The sequence below is a fragment of the Mus caroli genome, unplaced genomic scaffold, assembly GCF_978045245.1.
Source record: "Mus caroli unplaced genomic scaffold, Mus_caroli_1 scaffold_6, whole genome shotgun sequence".
NCBI lineage: Eukaryota > Metazoa > Chordata > Mammalia > Rodentia > Muridae > Mus > Mus caroli.
Window position 1 is genome coordinate 6,269,583 of NW_028227261.1, and position 18,043 is coordinate 6,287,625.

Below are 18,043 nucleotides of genomic sequence, written 5' to 3' on the forward strand. Positions count from 1 at the left end.
CCAGGTCCACTGCTGTGGCTGACCTCTTTCCGCCCTGCCAGAGACAACAGAGACAAACTTCTCTCAGGAAGTTTTGAACCTCAAACATTAGTGGTGCTGAAGAGATAGCTCAGTGGTTAAGAACACCTGTCTCTCTTGCAGAGGACCTGAGTTCAGTTCCCAGCCCCCCTATGGTGGCTCATAACCATCTTTAACTTCTGTTCCAGGGGGATTTGGTACCTTTGTCTGTCCTCCACAGGTACCAACCAGGTTGGCATGTAGTACACAGACATGCATGCAGGATGCAGGAAAGTTACATATTAAATTTAACAAAATCTAAAAAAGGAAAGTCAGGGTAAGATGAGGATGTGACAGTGTCTGCCTATGATGCCAGGACTCAGAAGGCAGAGGCAGGAAGTTCGAGGCCACCTTGGGCTCTATAGGGAGGTCCAGACAGGCCAGGAGCCTTATATGCAAGCAATGAAAGCCTTTCCACTTTGCTTTTTTGGAACAAGCTCTCTGAGGAGGCACCACCATTTCCCGCTGCCCGACCCAGGCACTTCAAGAGCTGTGTGTGCTTTCCAGAAGGAAAGAGCAAGACAGTCAACGCCTATCACCAGACCAAGGCAAGCCCTAGTAAGTGGCCCGATGACGTCCTGTCTTTTGGGGTTGCTAGCCAGCAGCCTGTGGCCTCTGCTCTGGCAGAGCTGGGGACTCAACCGTCAACCTCCCTTGTATTTAGGAGTTCATGTTTTCCTTACTGGGTCCTTTCAAAACATTTTGTGTATTGAATGTTTTGCCTGCATGGATATATGTGCACTTCTCTGGAGGCCAGAAGAGGGCTATCCGTGTGCTGGGAACCAAACCCAGGTCCTCTGCAAGAACAGCAAGTACTCTTAATACGGAGACATCTCTCCAGCCTCAGTCTTTACTGGGTCAGATGGGGTATTAGGCAGCCAACAGCGACTGGTTAATCAAAGGAAAAACACTGCTGTGGGAAAGGAAGGGAGGGAGGAGGGAATGGCAGAGCGAGAGAGAGAGAGAGGGCACTCCCTGGAAGGAACAGACTCTCTGGGCAGTGAAGGATTAAGAATAGTTCCTGCTGCTTGAGACTGCCTTTGCGTTAAAAGTATCTTATGAAACGGGAGCTGACACTATGGAAATCAGTCTGGAGGTTCCTCAAAAAACTAAAAATAGAGGCGCCATATGACGCAGATACATACCCCAAGGATATTTACTCTAAGGACTTCCTACCCTGTCATAGAGACATTTGCACACCCATGGTCCTCCCTGCCCTATTCACAAACCCCGACAGGTGGAACCAGCATAGATCCTCCTGGATAAGGGAATAATAAGAAAATGTGCTATGTATATATATATACTATGTACTATATATATATATTTATATTCGACACAGGGTCTCACCATGTAGTCCTGGCTGTCCTGCAACTCACTATGTAGAACTCACAGAGATCCTCCTGCCTACTGCTAGGATTAGAGGCTCCCACTACCGTATTTGGTTTGACGGGATGGAATCTTATATAGCCACCAAGAAAAATGAACTCAGGACAATGGCAGAAAATGGAAGTCATGATGTCAAGCAAAATTAGCCAGACTCCGACTAACCGCATGTCAGACTCAGACAAGTACTGCGTGTATCTTACGTGTAGAACCTGCGTTTAAAATGCATGTCTCAAGCCGGGTGTGGTGGTGCACGCCTTTAGTCCCAGCACTTGGGAGGCAGAGGCAGGCGGATTTCTGAGTTCGAGGCCAGTCTGGTCTACAAAGTGAGTTCCAGGACAGCCAGGGCTATACAGAGAAACCCTGTCCCGAAAAAACCAAAACAACAACAACAACAACAAAAACCAAAAAAAAAAAAAAAAATGCATGTCTCTGTGGGGGGCAGGGTCCATGAAGCTAGGATGGGGGCTTATAAGAGGCGAGGAAGAGATCTTAAGGGAGGAATAGAGGTAGCCGTGGAGCTCATGATATACGAAGCAGAAGGAGACTGGGGGGAGGAAAGAAAAGCTGAGAGAAGGGGGGGTTGGGGGGGAGGCTGAGAACAAAGTAGACATACACGTATGAAGACACAAAGAGAAGAGAGACATCACCTTGTACACTAATCCAAAAAAACTAAAAGGCAAAACCTTGAGGGCCCAGCAGTTAAGAGCATTTGCTGTTCTTCTAGAGGACCCAAGTTCAATTCCCGGCTCTGACATCAATCAGTTCACAACCACCTGTAACTGAAGCCCCGGCAGACGCTGACAACCTCTCCTGGTCTTCTTGGTACCTGTGCTCACACTAGTCCCAAAACTGTTGGTGACACCTTCCCTCCACACTGACAGGCTGGGGACTAGGCATGACATGTAATTCTAGCCAATGAGATGCACGGAAAAGTCTTTGGAGAAAGATTTCCACCAATGTATAGAGAGAGCAGAGAGAACCAGGAGATGACGTCTTAAGGAGTCATCACAAAGTTGCCCCATTTCTGGACTTCTTGCTTTGTGAAAGTGTAGGTCAGTGGTTGAGGCCTTAGGTTTGGTGGGGTAGAGGGTAGAGAAAGAGATTAGTTTAAGCCAAGCACAACGATGTCTTGCCATTCAGCTATTTGGGAGGCTACAGCAGGAGAGTCAACCAGCTTAAATCCAATCTCAAAAAAAAAAAAAAAAAAAAAAAATCAAAACCAAACAAGACCATGCAGCCAGCAAAGCTTTGTCACGAAGTCCTCATTTAGCAAGGTGGGGAAAAATCACGCCTGTCCCTATATGCAGCATGATCCTACGAGGTACGCTTTGATCATCTCTGCCCTAGGTGGCACGTTGTGCACACACCTCTAATTCCAGCCCTTGGGAGACTGAGGCAGGAAGGCTGTCATAAGTTCAAGGCTAGCCTAAGCTACCAGGTGAGTTCCGAAACAGCCTGAGCTACAAAGCAGGACCCTGTCCTCAACAGAACAAACATAGGAACGAACAAAATAACCCCAAACTCACCAAACAACAACAAGCCAACCTCTGCTCTCAGTGCTGCACATCACCAGGAGGCGGTCGCTCTGGCAACTTGGCCTGTGGATGGAGATGCTCCGTGAGACTGACAAAGAGGGCGTGGCCCACCAAGAGGAGATAGCTAACGCAGCCCCAGTATGTCCAGGTAGACAGAGCCATCTGGTTTCAGGGGAGGCACCATGAGCTAGTTCTCTGCTGAAACAACCACCTCCTCGCTGCCCTCCCTCCTCAGACAGGAATTCCCCAGAGACTGGAGAAACAGAGATTGGCTGAGGCCCCACCTTCAGTGAGGAGAGGAGAGCCCACTCCCAGTAAGTGTCTGTAATTTACAGTTGTATTTAAGGAAGTCTTGCCCTTCCCCCCTGAAACCAAAGAGGGTCACCCCAATAAAGCCAGGTGCTGTCACTGAGCAGAGGCAGTCTCCCCTCCCCCCCAGGAAGGAAAAGCTCACATTACCCGATAAAGCTTCTCCAGAGATCTCTTCCAGTGGCAGATCTCCCCAAGGTTTCTGGACCTGTCTCCTCAATTTGCCACAAACCATTTGGGCTCCTTGTGAGAGAGATCTGCCTTTCAGAACTAAGGGCCTGAAAAACACACGTGCTTCTCCAAGGCCAACTGGCAATCCGTTCTCCACTCCCAATGTCCTTGTCCAATGTTGGAAACGGTCCCTAAGGGTGCCAGGCCACTAAGGCAGTGGGAGAAAGAAAAAGGTGGTTCCCTTCTCAGTAAACCAAGGGAGGCCCCGCGTGGCTGGGGATGGGTAGCCAGGCCGGCTGGCTCCACCTGTCTGACCTGCTCAGCTCACTGTCCCCTCAGGCGGGCACAGCTGCTAGGAGCTGGGCTAGCTGCCAGCACCTACCTGGGCCTCTGCAGAGGTGTGCACTCACCTGTCCCTTGTCCCTCCCCGCCACCGCTGCTCGTTTGCCCAGGGAAGCAGGCACTGGGTCGCCTCCCTGAGTCATCTGGATGCTGACCCAAAAGCTGGAGGGAGTAAAGGAAGAACAAAGAGGAGAGGGGAAGGGGGAGAGGGAGGAAAATCCCCAGTCCCCACACCTGAGCATGCTAGCCTGTATAGTCAGTCATGCGGGTGAGGCTGGGTGGGGCCTGGCCTGGAAGTTAGCCTGGCCATGGCCATATCCAAGGGCTGTTCTATCTCTGTGGGCAAGCTATTTGGAGGAAGCTGTTCCACTGTCCATCCATGGGCTGGCTCCGACTACCACAGACGCTGGAATCCACAGAACCTAGAGCTGTCCAGAGACATGGAAAGGCACGGGCAGCGGCCTTCAGGAGCACAGAGGCTGTGCCGGGCCTCTTCCCTAAGCTCTGCTGTGAGCACACAGGGCCCATCTGTCCCTCTTGTTCCTAAACTTCAAAAAGAATCCCTGAGTTCTTGGGTGCTGATGGATTGTTAGGGGGATGGCTTGGTTTGCTGGACTCACCGAGGTGCTGATTGGCATAGCTGGGGTGGGGGGCAGGGGCTCTGGGCTGGGAGCATCATTGGCAATTTCCCTGTTACCCAGGATCAAGAGGCCTGAGCAGGCAGATTTCGCTTCTCTTCCCTTTGACCCCGTGCCTGGCACGGGGTGGGGGTAGCGTCTACACACACAGCCCTGTCTGGGTAGAAGGTCACAGACACAGTGTTTGCAACGAAGCCGGATGGATGTCTGACCCTTGGGTTCTGACCGTGTGCTTCTGAGCTGTCCAAAGAAGGGGAGTCTTAGAGAGTCACAGCAGAAGAGACCCAGTGAGAGCCCAATGGGGAAGCTGGAGACACACAGAGGGTTTCCCAATAGATGCAGGGTGGGTTCCCAACTGTAAGACTAGAACCGGAAAAACAGATCCCAGATTTCCTAAGGTAGTAGAGAGGCAGAGGAAGGAGCAGAGAGTCGCCCTGATGGAATTCACACAGCAACAGGAGACAGCTGCCCGCGGCTGGGAGTGGCCCGACAGGTCTCGGGCCTCACTCAGGGTGTGCCTGTCTGCGAGGAACACTTTATGAAGCCTCAACTCAAAGCCAGCACCTTCGCTCAGCTACCCCAACAGGAACTGACCGACACGCCAGGCCTCATTCCAGGAGCCGGCCCTCCACACGGGGTCAGTACCCTGGGCAGGCTCCAGTAGTCCACCTAGGATTCTGACCCCTCTGTTCACATAGTCGGGCTTCTGCCTTTCCCCGACACCAGACCTTGGATAGAAGGCCTAAAAAAATCCCACAAACACGACCAACTTCCCTGGCTCTTACATCATCCACCAGACCCTGGGGCTGGAGCCCAAACCAGCAAGACTCTGGCTGACTGCAGAAAACCTCAGGGCAAGGTGCAGTGCTGCAGGCTCACAATGGGCTAAGAAAGCATTTACCAAGCTAGGCTAAAGTGTGTGTGTGTGTGTGTGTGTGTGTGTGTGTGTGTGTGTGTGTAGTGAGGGGTGTCTACTAGCTTCAATTTAGAAAAAGAAGAATTATGTATTTACACACCAAGTCCCATGATAAGTCATCTGGGATCCCCCAAGTTGGAAGGCCACTTGTGGTTACAGCTGGTGAGTCAATGAAAACACCCCACCAAGCCAATGAGCTCAGCTTCTCGGGAAGGAACAAAGGAAGCGGTACCAAGCCAGTGGCCGCTTCAGGCACTGAGCTGTGGTCCCAGAAAGCCCTCTGCTGAAGCCTCTGACCAGAACTGCTGCGGAAGACGGTTTGCCTCCCAAGGGGCTTTGGCAATGTCTGAAAACATACGTGTTTGCTGCCCTGGGTGGGGGCTGGAAATGCTGGACATTCTAGCTCACGGGACAGTCCCCCAAAACAAGGACTTTGATCTAAATGTTAATAGCCCTGTGGTGGAGAAGCTGCCCCCACCCTCTGAAAGCCCCTTTCCTTCTGTGGAATTCACCGATAGTGACTCAGGTGACCCTCAGTTCTGAGGGTCCTTGCTTGTAAGAGCTCCTCCCTGTAGCAAGGCCAAGCCTGTGGGCTCCTTGTCTCTGCAAGGAAACAGACCCCAGCCTGGGGTGATCTGCCAGGCCAACTTTCCTCCTGCCACCTAGCTCCAAGCATCCCATGGGTCTCACTAGTGACATCAGCTGGTTCCCACCACCACCACACTAGTGACCCCACAGCTGGTTCTCAACACCACACTAGTGACCCCACAGCTGATTCTCACCAACATCCACCATCACACTAGTGACCCCACAGCTGGTTCTCAACATTATCACACTAGTGACCCCACAGCTGGTTCTCACCAACATCCACCATCACACTAGTGACCCCACAGCTGGTTCTCAACACTATCACACTAGTGACCCCACAGCTGGTTCTCACCAACATCCACCATCACACTAGTGACCACACAGCTGGTTCTCAACATTATCACACTAGTGACCCCACAGCTGGTTCTCACCAACATCCACCATCACACTAGTGACCCCACAGCTGGTTCTCAACACTATCACACTAGTGACCCCACAGCTGGTTCTCAACATTATCACACTAGTGACCCCACAGCTGGTTCTCAACATTATCACACTAGTGACCCCACAGCTGGTTCTCACCAACATCCACCATCACACTAGTGACCCCACAGCTGGTTCTCACCAACATCCATCATCACACTAGTGACCCCACAGCTGGTTCTCACCAACATCCACCATCACACTAGTGACCCCACAGCTGGTTCTCACCAACATCCATCATCACACTAGTGACCCCACAGCTGGTTCTCACCAACATCCACCATCACACTAGTGACCCCACAGCTGGTTCTCACCAACATCCACCATCACACTAGTGACCCCACAGCTGGTTCTCACCAACATCCACCATTACACTAGTGACCCCACAGCTGGTTCTCAACACTATCACACTAGTGACCCCACAGCTGGTTCTCACCAACATCCACCATTACACTAGTGATCCCACAGCTGGTTCTCACCAACATCCACCATCACACTAGTGACCCCACAGCTGGTTCTCAACACTATCACACTAGTGACCCCACAGCTGGTTCTCACCAACATCCACCATTACACTAGTGATCCCACAGCTGGTTCTCACCAACATCCACCATCACACTAGTGACCACAGCTGGTTCTCACCAACATCCAGCATCACACTAGTGACCCCACAGCTGGTTCCCACCAACATCCACCATCACACTAGTGACCACAGCTGGTTCTCAACACTATCACACTAGTGACCCCACAGCTGGTTCTCACCAACATCCATCATCACACTAGTGACCCCACAGCTGGTTCCCACCAACATCCACCATTACACTAGTGACCCCACAGCTGGTTTTCAACACTATCACACTAGTGACCCCACAGCTGGTTCTTTCCAACATTCACCATCACACTAGTGACCACGGCTGGTTCTCACCACCATCACACTAGTGACCCCACAGCTGGTTCTCACCAATATCCATCATCACACTAGTGACCCCACAGCTGCTAGGTGCTTCCCAGGTGACAAGAAGAACTCAAATTCTTTGTCTTGATGAAAAGGCCTGCTCATTTCACCTCATTCCCTCAAGCTTTCTGCACTTCTGAGCTGCACAGTGGCTACCCTGTTAAGGGCAGGAGGCTATGTCTGCTTTCACAGAGACGGTGTGTGGGAAAACAGAGAGTTGTGTGCACTCACCAGGACCTGCAGGGACAATCTATGGCAAGGATAGCAGGAGACACCAGTGCTGAGGGCTATACCAGCCTAGAGAATCTCAAAGCACAGAAGACAGCAGTCTGTCTTGGGACCTGGAGTAGATGTACAGCCCAAAACCTTCATTTATAAATGAATTATTTGGCTTTTGTTTTGCTGTCTCATGTAGCCTAGGCTGGCCTTGAACTCTAATTTACTGTATAGCTGAAAATGACCTTGAACTTATTCTCCTGCCCCCACCCTCCGGGATTACAAGCGTGCACCATCATGCCCAGTTTTTTGAAGTGCTGGGAATCAAACTTGGGGTCTGTACATGCCAGGCAAACACTCTGCCAACTAAACTACATTCCCCCAGCCTCTGCTGACATTTTAAAACTAGTTATGTTATTCATTCTATAATTATGTTATAATTATGTTATAATTCTATAACAAGACATCAGAGGGTAGCAAAGACAACCGATGAGGAGAGGCTGGAGAGATGGCTCAGTGGTTAAGAGCACTGGAAGCTCTCCCAGAGGACCTGGGTTTGACTTCCAGCATTCAGCTCGTGACTCACAACTGTCTGTAACTCTAGATGCGGTGGATCTGATGCCTTCTCTGGACTCTGTGGACTCTGCATGCCGATGGGCGCACAGACATATGTGTAGGCAAAACACCCACAGCTACACACATTAAAATAAAATAGAATAACAAGAGAAGGCTATTGGGTAGCTATTCCCCCCATCCTGGGAATAGGGCTCCACCTGCTTAGGAAACTCCCCACAGGTGTTTGGCTGAGAAAACATGCACCATTGATCCTGGTCATTGGGTCCAGAAAACAGCCCCTAAATGGAACTTTGAGGGCACCAATGGACAAAAGGGATGAGAGGCAGTGCCTAGAGCAGAGAAGCCCTCATCTCTAGCTAAGCTCAGGCCTAACTGCAGGAGAATAAGCCTAAACTCCACAGAAGGAGACCCAGGAGAGCGAGGACTAGCTAGCTACTCACATCTCTACGTCCTCACCACCAAGTGGTTGCCACCACTGCCTGACCCTCAAATCAAGAACTTACCAGCAGGAGGAGATCTGACTGGGGAAGGCCCAGATCTCCACCATGCCCTGGCAGTTGGACTCCGAACTTCCCTTTTGAGGTGCAGGCAAATCAGAGAGGCTGCAGTCCCCCAAGCTGGCAAGCATGAGCTGAGACTCCGGAATGAAATTAGCCATGACATCCCAATGGTGTCAATACCCAGCTACCAGCACACAGAAAAGGCTTATAAGACCTGTCTAGAGCCTCTGCTCGCCGCCAAGGTTGGCGACGAAGAAGAGTGACCCGCTGCTACCGCACTCTGCCCACCAGGCCCTTGTGAGCTTGGTGCCTTCGCACGCCCAGTCTGCTCTCACCGCACAGGAAGATGGCGCTCCTGAGCTACCCTTGTTGTCAAGGGTCAGGCTTGCTGCCATGTTCCAAACCCAACATCTGCCCTCCTACCCCAGTTTCAGATCTCCCGCTTTCAATGCTGCTGGCTGCTTCAGGAAGGCACCAAGGGAGGCCGGCTCTCCCTTCTCTGCTCAGTTATCCATAACTAGTCTGGGTAAATACATAGATGTTCTCACAGTTGTCCACCTGCCCAGGCACTCAGAGCCAGGGTCAGAGCCAGGAGGCTGACCCATGGGACAGCTCTCTGTGTGCTCCGTCATTAGGAAGGGGCTTTTATTCCTCCTAACACCAATGATAAATCAAGAAGTGCAATGGTATGGGCATAAAAATGTCATATCCAGATGATATAGTATAGGAGGCTAAAGAGATGGAGCACAGTTAAGCGCGCGGCTGCAAGAGCAGAGGGCCTGGGTTTGATTCCTAGCACCCACACACATGGCAGCTCACAACCATCTGTAACTTTAGTCCTGGGAGATCTGACACCCTCTTCTGGCTCCCATGGGGACTTCACACACATGGTACACAGCCATACCTACAGGTAAAACACCCATATACATATAAACTAAAAGATAAATAAACCCACTAGCAACAACAACACAAAGAATCATCCCCAGAAACCCCAGGGCCTGTGCAGGTGAATCTTAAAGGACCAGCGGAGCCTATGCAGTAACAAGCATCCTGGCGGACAGGCAGATGGAGACAGATGTAAGGCAGGCACACAGCATAGGCTGGGAGGGATGCGTCTACGAACCCAGGCAGTCTTTGGAAGCTGAGGCAGGATCCCTTCACAGAGACTACAGATGGGTGGAGTCTGCTGTGTTGCAGACGTTGGCGTCTATCAGTGGTTAATTGCCTGGACACACTCCTGAAACAAAGAAAGGGGTGTAGAAAGCAGGGTGAGAGCCTCTGGTCGGCTGCTATAATGCTGCTCTCTCAGTCCCCTTCTTAGACAAACACACACTCCCCCATTCCCAACTCTGCAGTCAGCTGAAATGCAGCACAAGTAAATACCACAATCACACTGACACGCCCAAGGAGTGGAAGCAGGCATCGTTGTCAGCTGACCACACTTCTTACCCTGACACTGGAGGTGACCTCCACTGCACCGGATTGTACCTCACACTCAATGACAACCCAACTAGGGAAGGAAGTGTGGACCCTCAGGGACTCAGGCAGCCGCACAGAAGGGAAGGCGAGGTCTGCTGAGATCACATTCACACAGGATCAGTGGCAGCAGTGAACATATTTCAGAACACACGTGGGCATGGGTAAAAAGCCCCGTGGCCCAAGGCTGAGCCTTTAGGCTGTTGAGCACACCACAGTCCACTGACTCATGTTCAGTCTGGCTCAGGAAGAAGAGGTGACTTTGTGTTTAGCCTGGTAGAATTGTTTTGCCTTGTTTTTGTTTGGCTTTTTGGACATAGCGTCTCACAGAGCCCAGGCTGGCCTCAAACTCAATACACAGCTAAGGATGACCTTGAATTCTGACCTTCCCATTTCCCTCCCCTCATCCCCAGATTACAAGTATATACCACTGTACCTGGGTTATGTGGTGCTGGGGATCTAGTCAGGGGGCCTGTGCGTGCCAGGCAAGCCTCTTGCTGGACATGTGATTTCAACACTCAGGAGTTAGGAGTCTGAAACAGGTTGAATCTGAGCTTAGCAAGCTCTTATCTCAAAACAATTCCCTCCCTTGTTGGGACATGGGTGCTAAAGACTTCTCCTGATCACTTTACAGAAATGAGCAGCTGGGGTTTGAGAGCCAAGGAAGAGGCCTGTGGGATCAGAGGCCTCCAGGAGCAGAGCGAAGGCCCAGGTCAGCATCGGGAGGGATGCCAGTGGCTTCGGTACACTTGAACATAGGAATTTGCAAAGCAACTGAGTGTCCTTCACCTGTTCCCAGGTGACTCTAGATAAGACCTCGATGACAACTCTGAACAGGGCCCGGGGAAGCTGTGCTAGGACTCCTAAACCAGGAGAGAGTTGACAAGAATGTGTTCTTAAAGCCACTGTGTTTGTGCTGATCTGATACACAGCAATGGGAAACTTTCACAGCCCACCACAAGGACAGCAGTGATGCTGATGATGGATCCCACCAATCTTGTGGTCTGAGCTTCTAGGTACCTTTGCAGCCATTTGGCTCCTTCACCGAGCCACACTGACTCACACAACATGAAGCCAAGCCGGCTCTACTGTGCCTACACTTATTCCTGACGATACGACTCAAAACAGGGATACATCGGGGACTTGAGAACATCGATACAGCATTAGATAAGGTAATGGCTGCCATTCTTGCCGGCGCTTGTGTGAAGGAGCTCAACAAATGCTTGTTCTTTGTGTATTATTTCACTCTGTCAACGTGGCAACACTCTAAAGCTTGTGAGGGCATGCACATGCGCACGCACACGTATGAGCGCATGCATGTGCGTAGGAACGAAAGCACACACACATACACACAGCCTTGGATATGGGTGGACTTGGTGTTTGGGAATGAATAGCCCTCCTCATCTGAATCTGAACCACCTAGCCACTCTGAGGGGGAGACCAGAAGGGAATGATTCATGGCAAGATGGGTCTAGCTGTCTGGAGAGATGCTGAAGCCTGGACCAGGGTTCAGGAACTGAGGACTGGGGGCTAAACCACACCCAGACGATGTGCTTTTAGATTGTTCCACAGACATAAGTTAGTTTGATGCATATTTGAGGAAAAGTAGAAGGGTTCACCCTAGTGTAATAATTAGGCTTATGAGAAAACAAGTCACATGACTGAAAATGATTAGCAGTGAATGCAGAGAGAGAGAGAGAGAGAGAGAGAGAGAGGAGAAAGAACGACAGAGGCAGGGGAGACACAGAGACTCGCCCCAGCCCCACCCCATCCCAGTGTGGGATGATGTAGCTCATGAGTAGCTTCAAAGGAATGAACATGTTGCTCTTCTGGGGGTTTCTGAGGTCCTAGGGGCTGACCCCAGGGCCTTGCCCATACCATCATGCCATCATGGGGACTCAGTCTCTGGCTCTAGCTGGAACTAGTTATACATGCCAGCATGACCTTGGATGACAGGCACGGTGGCTTATGTCATCGATGGGAGGAAAGGTGGGTGTCAGCCTTGTCTACATTGAGAGTTCCAGGCGAGCCAGGGCTACAGAGCTAGGACGACATCATCACCACCACCACCATCATCATCAAAAGGAAAGAGAATAAGAATGACCTTGGGTCTTTCTGCCTCCACCTTCTGAGTTGTGGGATTATAGGAACGCACCAATTTATCCAATGGTAGGGGTCAACTGAGTCCAAGGCTTTGTGCGTGCCAGGCAGGTACACTACCTATGGGATTACATTCCCAGGTCTAAATGGTTTCTGAGGGCACAGCAAATTCCTTAGCAAATGCCTAAGTGGGGGCTCCTACACAGCTACTGGTCCCACAGACTAGCTGGGGTTCACACCTGAAATCAAAACAGACAGGACCAAATTCAGAGGAACCTGACCCTTGAATGGCTACTGTGTCTCAGTTCTGGCTCTGCAGGACCTGCTGTCCAGAGCAGAGAGAGAGCACCAGGAGGGACCCAACTGGATTCTCAGCACATCCTGAGCTGCTGCCTTCCAGTAAGGTCTCTAGAACCCATCCTCTGGCCAGAAAGACAGTACAGATCTGTCTGTAATCCTAGCTACTGGGGACTCAGAGGCCAGAGGCGGGATGACTTGATGGTTAGAGCATGTGCAGAGCAAGTGTGGGGACTGGGGTTTGGAACCCATGGAAGTGTGCAGTGGACATGATGGGCACCCGCAATTCCAGCTCGGAGAGCAGAGACAGGGAAACTCAACCCAGAGAGAGCTGGCTCTCAAGACTAACCGTGGGCTGGTGAGATGGCTCAGTGGGTAAGAGCACCCGACTGCTCTTCTGAAGGTCCAGAGTTCAAATCCCAGCAACCACATGGTGGCTCACAACCATCCACAACGAGATCTGGCGCCCTCTTCTGGAGTGTCTGAAGACAGCTACAGTGTACTTATATATAATAAATAAATAAACCTTTAAAAAAAAAAAAAAAAGACTAACCGTACATTATCAGTGAGCTCTGAGGTTGATTGAGAAACCCATTGAGTAAGATGGGGGAGCCATTGAGGACGGCTTCCACACACATAGGTACCCTGCATACCTGTGCTCATACACATGCAAGCATGTAACTAAATACGCATGCATGCATGCATGCATGATTTATCAGTGATGGGGTGCCTGACCAGCATGCGTGGGGCCCTGACTCCTGGGATGGGAGCTAAGGGGTGTGTTCACTTGAGGTTGGGGTAGAAGCTTTTGCAGCCCTGCACCATGACTGTGGGGACCAGTGGGGCCTCAGGATCCAGGACCTTAAACTTCCCTCGCTGGTTGCGTTGATAGGATGGCACTGAGCACAGCTACCATCACACAGTAGAGTGGGCGTGGCTGTCTTACCCGCTGTCATTCCTAGTCCATCTTAATAATGTCTCAAGACGAGGTGACGGTCTGAGGAAGCTTATCACTAGGTTTAAGGATCAAGACTGGGGTGGCACATGCCTTTAATCCCAGCATTTGGGAAGCAGAGGCAGACAGATCCCCATGAGTTCAAGGCCAGCCTGGGCTATTTCTAGGACAGCCAGGGGTACATAGGGAAACCATGTCACGAAACACCGAAACAATCCCAGCCTTGTTGGGAATGGAGACAGGAAGATCTCTGGGGTTTGCTGGCTCGTGGCAGCTCCAGGCTCAAGAGAGGGGGGTAGGAGAGGACACTTAAGGACCTTCCCTGGCCACTACGAGCTCACCCTTGCATGTGTGCACACACGTGCAAATACATGACACACACACACCCACAAGAAATAAAACCAAAGCCAAATAATTCTAAAAGGAACAAAGCCAACACTAGGGATGAAACACTGGGGTCAGTCAGCTAACACTGGGCTCCTAACACCACACACACACACACAAACATGAATACACATATACTACATACACACCCACATACCACACACACCCACACCACACACTACACATATACACCCATCCATCCCCACCCCACATACCCATACACACATACCACACACACAGGAATACACACACACACACACACACACTGGACATCTGCAGAGATACTTCTTTGTATTTTTAAATGTCATCTCTGGGCATTTTACTTAGTTTAAATATCTGCAACTCTAGATCCAAAAAAAAAAAAAAAAATCAAAACAGTAACTTTTAAGAAGAGGAAGAAAGAGAGAATCATTTGCAATGCAAAATAAAAAAAAAATCAATCAAACAAATAAAAACTACCCCAAACCCACTAGATTCTATCAGTGAGGACAGAATCCACTGTCTTAGGGGATGCGTGGAGCAGGGACATTGACAAAACCCGACCCCTGTGCCACCCCCAACCCCGCACCCCGGCCAAAAAGAGTTTCTCAGTTTGTATTCCTGGCATGTCCTAGAACACACCCTGTAGACCAGGTTGGCCATGAACTCACAGAGATCCTCCTGCCTCTGCCTCCCAGGTGCTGGGATTAAAGGCGTGCACCACCACTGCCCAGCCTTTGATGACTATTTTATACCACCGCTCAGTACACAGTACATCCTAACTTAAGCCCAATGTACCTCTCCTCTCCTCTCCCTCTGAGTCAGGGTCTTGCTCTGTAGCCCCATTTGTCTTCTGACTCTGATCCTCCAGTCTCAGCCTCCAGGTGACGGGATTATGGGCGTGTCGTACCCCACCCAGTTCATAAACCCAATTTCATGACTGAGGATCAAAAGCGGAAAAAGCTCGATTTCTTCTCCAGATTCACAAACCTAAGGACAGAGCTGGCTGAGACAGGACAGATCCTAGAGCCTAAAATCGTGTCTATCCCTGAATGGTGAGGCTCCAAAAGCGTTCTTAGATTCCCTGTGGAAGGAGAAAAATGAGCTGTACCATAGGTGCCCGTATGGTGAAACCTCCTGCTATGCAGCGGTCTGCTGGTCTGCTAAACCCTTGAGCCTGCAGGGCTGAGCTGTGCTCTCTGGGAAGAGTGGGTCTTCTGGCCACAAGGTTGCAGTCTAATCTCTTTTATCTTTCCTTCCAATACTTGTTACTGAGTGTCCTGCAAACTCTGCCCCCACCCGCCAGCCTCTCAGCTTCCTTGATATTTCTCAAAGACATCAAACACAGGCGTTTGCAAGTGCTGGCCCTTCTGTCTACAGAGCGCCCACCTTCCTCTGTCAGACTCACCCTCAGTGACTCTGCACACAACAACTGGTGAAGGAGTGAGCCTGCCCGCCTATTTTCTTGTCCATCTCCCAGATTTCTTGAAGTCAGGGGTCATGTGTCCTACAACCACAGCAGCCTCTTTTCGCCCTGGCATCCTGCTCTGCTGTCTAGGCCAATTACCAGTGGCAACAGTAGTACAGAACACTGGGAGGCTCGTCCTGGATGCTATGAGCAGTCAATCCGGGGGCTTGTCTAGCCTTTACCTGGTGATGTGTACCAAGGATTCGGGGTGAGAAGCAAAAACGTCCCTGTGGCTGCCAAGTCTGTTAGTCAAGGATCCTTGAGACTTTAGAAGAAAGCCAGATTGGCAGAGCAAGGGAGAGAGCCCACTGGTCTGGAGGCTGGTGTTGCTCAGGGGAATGGCCGATTACTAACATACTCAGCATCTGATATCAGTGGGTCCCGGGGTACCAGTTGATCCTGTCTCAAACAGCCCAAATGAACCTTCAAGATTAATATTTAAATGTACACGTTTCCCTCTTTCCCTACCATGGCCACACTGGCCATTACTGCGTAGTACTGTATAGCTCAAAGAACAGCCATTTGTCCCTGAGTTCTCTCGGAACGGCAGACAGAGGCAGGACTGGCCACACATAACACTGTGCCACTTTGTCCCTGGATGTGACATTTTATACAAGAGGCCCAGTCATGTCTAGATGTACGAGTCCAAGTATTGACTGTCAAGAGGCCACAGGTCCCAGGTCTCTGTAGAGCCCTGCCAGGCATGGGGTGGGGGAAGGGAATGGCAGTGTGTGTCCTATGGGTGCTACAAGATGCTTACCTAGTGCTTCGTAGCTGGACATTAGGGGGCTTAGAGGCCACTCAGGATGAATCCCTCCTTCATGTTTTGCTAATAAATGGAAACGTTCAAATTGCCTCCTTAATATTTAAAATATCATCCAAAAGAATGGAGGGATCTTGGCTTTGTTGAGGCTCGTTAAGGGAAGACTAATTCCTCCCAGTTGAAAGAATAGAATGTAAATTCCACCTCTGGCCAGGAGTGTATAGCTGACATCCTAAGCTACCCCAAAACATCACACTATCTTCTCCTCCTTTGAAGCGTTAATCCAGTGGGGCCTGCCAATCACCCGGCCAGAAGTCTACCCCTACCCCTCCCACATCCAGGAAACTGGATTCTCCTGACAACAGGCCAAGAAGACGGGAGGAATAATTATCCCCTTGATGAAACGATGCCCTCTCGTCTTCCTGGAAGCACCTCCCTCCAAGCAGCCCGCGCAAGCAAGCGAGCTTCCTCCATCTCACAAGGCATGGATGGCCCTGCAGGCTCTGCCTGCTCTGCCTTCTGAGTCCCAACTCACACCTCCTCTTTCTTGGTCACCTTTTCTCTTGATTACTGGCTGCAGCCCAAGCCTGCTTTCTGGCACCCTGGGCCTTCTTGCACTCTTTCTCTGAAGTCTTCCACCCCTGCCACACAGCTGCTTGCCCACCTCCATTGCAAAAGGCATGGCTTTCTCTCCTTCTCTCCCGTGTCCTCTTCCAGGGGCCCTCAGCAACACGTGCTGCTTGCCTGACACGTTGTTTTCTCTCACATCCCAATAAACTTGTCCTTGACCTGCCTTCCAAGTTTATGAAATTCTCCTATGAACAACACGAAGAACCCAAAAGGGAAACCTTTCACGTTAGCCGGGGAAAGGGGAGACCTGGGTTGGCCCCTGCTGCAAGGAGCACTAGACAATAAAGCTTTCAGGCTAGGCAGAGCCCCTGCCAGCAGGAGCACTCTCACCCACCTGGGAACCCCTCTGCTCCGACGTTAGAATAGGAATCTATGTGCAGGAGGCTGAGGCGGGAAATGCCTTGAGCTCAAGACTAGCTTGGGCTATACGCTACATGGTCACATACACACATACACACACACACACACACACACACACACACTTTCAGAACACAGCTTTAGTGACCCAAGCACTTTTTTTCCTGCCTAATAAATTTCTCAGTACAGCTCTGGGTGGCAGGGTCAGTGCCCCCATTTATGGGTGGGAAAGAGAACCTGGGAGTCTTCAGCTTTAGCCCAACTCCCAGATTGGTGAGCGCAGCCCGAGGGCGTCAGAGCCTTCTTCACGCCCAACAAAGATCAAAGAAGAAGAAAAAAATCGGCCCAAGCAAAACTCCCCCAAAGGAATCCTTTCTCTCCAGAGATGTTGATATCAAAGGACATTTTGTTACTTCTTGGAAATTCTTCGCCTTCCCAGGGCTGCACAACCCAGCAGTTTTCTGTAATTACCACTCAAGTACTCGGCCTAGTTCCCGACTCCTTCGCACACTTTCCCACAGACAAGCACACCGGTTCAGTGTTTACCTGAGCTCCACGGCGAGCAGGTGCGCAGACCCCGGGGCCCAGTAGCCCCCGGCCGTGGCTTCCAGGTTCTAGCAAAGTCTCCCAAAGCCCCCAATCTGTGCAATTACCGAGGGGAGCAGCCCTGCTCTGAACAAGTCCAGGCAAGCCCAGGCACAGCCCCTGCTCGATCCTCCTCCAGGCTGCCGGGATGGAAGCCGCGCCTTTCCAGCCAGGCTTCACAGGAGTTGGAATCGCTTTAAATGGTCGGTGTGGCCACATCTCTGTCACCTGGGAAGAAAAAGTGGGTCAAGGTGGGCGAAAGGCCGGGCGCGCGAGGGCGGTGCCAGCGAGCACTGCGGACGCCGGGGTCACGCCAGTCTATGCGTTGGCCAGGCGGGGAATGGGGGTGGGGGGTGGGGGTGGCCGGACATCGTAAG

At 51.1% G+C, this 18,043-nt stretch overlaps 1 long non-coding RNA gene across 1 annotated transcript; it reads right to left on the reverse strand.

Annotated features, from left to right (window-relative positions):
• Window positions 1-2,701: 2,701 nt before the first annotated feature.
• LOC115030884 (uncharacterized) lies at window positions 2,702-17,752 on the reverse strand. The gene is made up of 3 exons (XR_003836467.2): window positions 17,628-17,752; window positions 10,585-10,681; window positions 2,702-9,909 (listed from the first exon to the last, which is right to left on the reverse strand). It is a non-coding gene; the product is annotated as an uncharacterized LOC115030884 (long non-coding RNA).
• Between the last annotated feature and the right edge of the window lie 291 nt (window positions 17,753-18,043).